At 44.7% G+C, this 5,956-nt stretch overlaps 2 non-coding genes across 2 annotated transcripts; both read left to right on the forward strand.

The window, feature by feature from the left end:
- The first annotated feature begins 1,998 nt into the window (after positions 1 to 1,998).
- Positions 1,999 to 2,070, forward strand: trnaa-cgc (transfer RNA alanine (anticodon CGC)). Its single transcript has one exon. It is a non-coding gene; the product is annotated as a tRNA-Ala (tRNA).
- Positions 2,071 to 4,224: 2,154 nt separating this feature from the next.
- Positions 4,225 to 4,296, forward strand: trnaa-ugc (transfer RNA alanine (anticodon UGC)). The gene has a single exon. It is a non-coding gene; the product is annotated as a tRNA-Ala (tRNA).
- The last annotated feature ends 1,660 nt before the right edge of the window (positions 4,297 to 5,956 follow it).

Below are 5,956 nucleotides of genomic sequence, written 5' to 3' on the forward strand. Positions count from 1 at the left end.
AGGAAAGATGAGTGAGAGAGTATAGAGAAGTATAGACGAATAAAGTATGCTGCATAGAGCATATATATAGTATAATATATATAGCATAAATGTGCTTCCCAGCTTGAGATACCAAACAGGCGCTGGCCACTACACACTACAGGTTCAATGGTGTGACAGTCATAGCATACCTACAAAGAGAGTGAGGTGTGATGGTCATGCCAAGGTCACACTTCAGTATGAGTCTTATGAGCTCTGCAGGTTACATTAACCTCATGGTTGTCATTAAGTGTTAAGATAGGCTGATAATCTATGACTCAAAGACGTATAAGTGCAAAGTGTAGGTCCATATTGACTACAACATTACATTATGATCAAAAGACAAAATAATCATGTTGATACATTTGTTTCTGGCTCAGTTTTCATTTCTGTCCTTTAGCGTGACGTGAATGTCCTACGGTGTGACATTTTTTAAATGCTCAAATATTTGTTTGAGCTTAATAATATTTTTGATAAACACTGAATATTGCATTAGGGAAGAACAAATTATCATCCCTGAAAAGTTTGTATAAATTCGGACGATTTTGAAAATTTAAAAAGAAAGATATCCCTGTATTTCCTCGAAGGTTTCTAATAAGCTCACCTCTAATGGGATAAAAAATACTTAAATGGTAATTTCTCATTTAATTAACACTTTAAAAAATTGCCATAAATATGAAGAGTGTAACAATGTTCATAAAACTCCATCAAGCCATTTCTACATTACTTAATATATATATTTCTTAACGTCACACCAAAGGACATATTTTCAGCAAATTGCTTTATCAACGTAAATAAATAATCAATTAATAGACCTACATTGTGACCACTTGGATTTTTTGAAAGATCAATTGCTGCACTACGTAGACATATACTTTTTTCCTGCATAAACAATGTTTTGTGAAAAAAATGTTTTTTGCAGCCTATCTGTCATCTACCCATGTATGACACTCAAATAGGCCACCTGACGTGGACAAACACACACACACACACACACGCACGCACGCACGCACGCACACACACACCTCACCTCTCACCTCAAGTTCACATAGTCCCCATGGGTTATACTTGTGTGTGCAGTACTGTAAGTGTACGCTCAGACCTATATAATGAGAACACCCAAGCAAGCACTTTTGACTATCTGTTTATCCTGTTGGCGTGACATTTCTGTGCTGTTTAACCTCAAGTAGGCCACACACACACACACACACACATACACACACACACAAACACACACACACACACACACATACACACACACACACACACACACACACACACACACACACACACACACACACACACACACACACACACACACACACACACACATGCGCACACACCCAACCTCTGCACATGCTATTAGTTTTCTAAATAGCAGAGAGAGAGAGAGAGAGAGAGAGAGAGAGAGCGAGAGAGAGAGATCTGTTTATCCTGTTGGCGTGACATTTCAAGTGGTAGTCCCATAATGCACGCCGTAACACCAGTGGCACGCTGTAATAGTCATTGAAAGGTTAACTACCACAGTACTACACTACTAAACATAACACAGGGCCTTAAGTAATGCACTACGACCTGGTCATTGCCATTCTGATAACAGAAAACGGTCTCGCACACTGTCCATTCCACCAACAAACTTTAATACAACGTTTCGGTCATTCGACCTTCTTCAGGTAAAGAAGAAGGTCGAATGACCGAAACGTTGTATTAAAGTTTGTTGGTGGAATGGACAGTGTGCAGGATTTCTTTGCACTTGACTGACAACCCCCCTGGGATAACATCCTACGCACCTGCCCAACTCCAGAGGTGTGCAAAAGGGTCTTTGTTGAACAGAAAATTGTCTAAAGGCACACCTGAAGGCAGGGCACCGTTCTCCAACATGCTCTTAGCCTCAGTGAGATCTGTGTGTTCGTCTACCTGTTGCACGATTGCCACACTTCCCACATGTCGACAAAGTCTTTGAATTTCCTGGAAGACAGAGGGGTTGTAGCTCAGTGGTAGAGCGCATGCTTCGCATGTATGAGGCCCTGGGTTCAATCCCTGGCATCTCCATGGCAGCTTTTGAGAACCGAGGTGCTGCTCTGGAAAAGAGAACTTCCAATATCTGAAGGTCATCTGCTTCGGGAAAAAAATGCCCGATTTCCATTGCTACACCCCCCCCCCACATTGGTGCCTCACAACTGTTGAGAACGTTCTAGAACTGTGTTGCTGGAGGGGATGTAGTTCAGGGATAGAGTGCATGCTTTGCATGTGCAAAGTCCTGGGTGCAATCCCCAGCATCTCCAAGGGCAGCGCATTACCAACTTGTACACCAATTTGTCATACAAACACTGCTGTACTGGCACGGCACTGTTGATGAGAGAGAAAGATACACGTCACTGTTGATATTAAAGTCCCTGAAAAGTATGGGTGTGAGTGTGAATCAGTATGTGTGTGTGTCCGTGTGTTAGTGAGTCTGTCCAAGTCCATGTCCTTGTGTGTGTGGCCAATGTGGTAGCTGAGACCATCGCACAGGCCCAATCAGGCTCATAAACAATGTGGATGTTGCGTGTGTGAAGTGTCTTACCCCACACTGTTTTTGGACTTTTGTTTGTTTGCAGTAACAACCCCATTTCCATATTTTTGGTTACTCTCTCTCTCTCTCTCTCTCTCTCTCTCTCTCTCTCTCTCTCTTCCTCCCTCCCTGCTATTTTTGTGAGAACGATCCTCTGTGATACTGGTGTATGTGTGTCTCTCCCTCTGCTCTCCTCTCAGTAGCCTCTTAGTGCAGATGGGGTAGCCGGTGGGCCTATTCACTATTTGCTGAAAATACTCAAATACATCACAACAACGTTGCTATGACATTACCGAATGCATTAAGAAACATAAGACAGACAGATTACGGCCCTGCCGTGGCCAAATGGTAGGGCACTCGCCTACCATGCAGCTGACACCATGCAGCTGACCCGGGTACAATTCCCGGCCCGGGTCCTTTGCCGGCCCTTCCCCGTCTCTCTCTCTCCCAACTCGCTTCCTGTCACCACCTTCACAGTCCTATCATAAACAAAGTCAAACAGACCAAAAAAATAAAATACAATAAATAAACGAGACAGATTACAATTACAGTTTGCTATTTTGGTGACAGTAAGGTTAAAACATGGGCTCTGTGCTAACAGATTAATACTGGTGTACCGAATAAGTATGTGTGGAAATGTGTTCCAATAGTGTCACCTAGTGGATTAATTTGGAGGTGCAACCGCACAAAATCTCAGATGAAACAGGGACATGTGTGAAAGTGATGTGAAAGCCCACCTGGGAGACTCAAACTCCCATTGTCATTGTGACACAGCACACAAACGCTCACTGCACACAACAAAATTGTATTTATGCCTCACCTGTCCAAGGGGACAGCCCCCAATGGCGCCCCAAGGGAGCAGTGCGGCGGAACAGTCAGGGCACCTCAGTCATGGAGGAGGATGGGGGAGAGGCAGCACTGGTTAATTACTCCCCTCCACCAACTTGGCGGGTCGGGAGTCTAACCGGCAACCTTTGGGATACAAGTCCACACGCTCTCACCGCTTACATGTCTGAACGCGTACATGCACACGCACACACGCACACACACACACACACACACACACACACACACACACACACACACACACACACACACACACACACACACACACACACACACACACACACACACACACACAGCTGGAGAAAGAAACATAGCCTACTGTATGTGCAAAGTTTTCTCAAGGAGCCCACACAGTCAAAGTAGTCCAACAGTGACACCGGGTGGAGAAATCTGGAAATGCAACCGTGCACATTGAACATGCAGAATCTCTGATATAACAGCTAAGGTATGGTAAGGACATTCCTGTGTGTGTGTGTGTGTGTGTGTGTGTGTGTGTGTGTGTGTGTGTGTGTGTGTGTGTGTGTGTGTGTGTGTGTGTGTGTGTGTGTGTGTGTGTGTGTGTGTGTGTGTTTGAGTGAGTGAGTGAGTGAGTGAGTGAGTGAGTGAGTGAGAGAGAGAGAGAGAGAGAGAGAGAGAGAGAGAGAGAGAGAGAGAGAGAGAGAGAGAGAGAGAGAGAGAGAGAGAGAGAGAGAGAGAGAGAGAGAAAGTTGGTAAGGTGTGTGTGTGCGTGCGTACTTGTGAGCATGCTGCATGAGTGCTTCACTATCCAGGTCTGGACAAAGTCTTTGATTCCTCCAGCAGATAGAGGGGATGTAGCTCAGTGGTAGAGCGCATGCTTTGCATGTATGAGGCCCCGGGTTCAATCCCCGGCATCTCCATGGCAGTTTTTGAGAATCGAGGGCCGAAAGCGAGGTGCTTCTCTGGAAAAGCTGTTCACAGAACTGCCAATGTCCGAAGCTCATCTGCTTCAGGAACTATCGCCGTTCCCCCACTCTGATGCCTCGCAGGTGTCTAGAACTTTCTAGAGCTGCCTTTGTGGAGGGGATGTAGCTCAGAGGTAGAGCACTGCTATGAGGTCCTGGAAGAGAGAAAATCGGTAAGGTGTGTGTGTGCATGCGTGTGAGTTTGTGGGAGTGTTAGCGTGACCTACACAAATTTTCAGTCATGGTGTTGTACTGCAAGCCACTATCACTAAAACCAACACTACAAACAATACTACAAGCAAACAGTCAATTGTAGCCATAGACTGACGTGTAGCCTGTCCGAAAGCCGACTGTCTGGCGAAAGCTAAGAGAAATCCGTCTCCATGGAGGTTGTAGATGATCTGAGTGATCTTACTCTGCCATTTAAATTCATTGGAGTTCCAAATTCAAATCAAAACCTATATTGTGTTTTATTAGCATGATGGTTACGATATAGTGTTGCAAAAGCATGTAAATATTTAAACAAAACAAAAGTGTGTATATTATTACGATAATACTATTCACACTTTTTTAATAGTAACCAATCAGTAATGGACTTCGCGGATGAGTTCTGCATCACTACTCTCAACTAGAGATGCACCGGATCCTGATTTTCAGGATCCAAGATCCGGAACCGGATCCGGAACCGGATCTTGGATCCTGTACATCTCTACTCTCAACTGTTTGCTGATTGGCTAAACAGTGAGCGAACCGAGCTAGGAGGGTTTCGCCAGACTAGGTGAGGAGCAAAAATCTTTGGGTGGAGTACAGGATGGCATCGCCAGGCTAGACCTATTGTGGCTTTCTGTGGGTATGAATTAGCCTGGTCTTGACCATCCCATAATACCACCATTTCATTTCGTATTTATGGTCTGGCATTTGTTTGCTGTTGTAGGAAGCAGGGAATTTTCACTCAGTTATGGTTTGAAATTATTGGACACCTCTCACCCAATCGCGGGCAGTTACTCAACAACAACATAGGACAGACCAATGGCTCTGGCACAGATGTGTACGTCATTGTCACAAGCGTCCTCCCCCTTTCGCCCCCACATGGGGGGCGTATTCGGTTATTGGCTGTTTTCTGGGTTGGGTGTTGCGATCAAAATTCTACTGCTCCAGGCACTCCACAGAGAAGCACGGCCAGACTACTGTAGTGGAGCCAATCCTTTGGCGGAAGTACGTAGGATGGCTCGCGAGGCTAGGTATGAATCACTTGCCTGATAATTATCGACTTCTATCTCTATTGGAGACTTGGTCTGAACAGGTGCCATCCAGGATGACACACCTGTCACTAAAACTTGTAAAAATGTATAATTTTTTTTACATTAATCACCTTGTTTTTTGTCATGAAATGGAAGATTATGAGTCACTTTATGCAATCAAACTTAACTTTGGGTAATGTATATTTTCATCCTCAGATTTCATCAGTCTGTCTGAATTTGCGAAAAAGTGGCCCAATTTACCTGAATGCACCCTATATTGAAGTTGGTCTGACTAGCAACACCAAAGGTCACTACGAAGGCGTGGCCTGACTACTGAATCACATACATCAATGGGGCACCTAAGTCACGCCCTC

This window comes from Engraulis encrasicolus, chromosome 15 (genome assembly GCF_034702125.1).
Source record: "Engraulis encrasicolus isolate BLACKSEA-1 chromosome 15, IST_EnEncr_1.0, whole genome shotgun sequence".
NCBI lineage: Eukaryota > Metazoa > Chordata > Actinopteri > Clupeiformes > Engraulidae > Engraulis > Engraulis encrasicolus.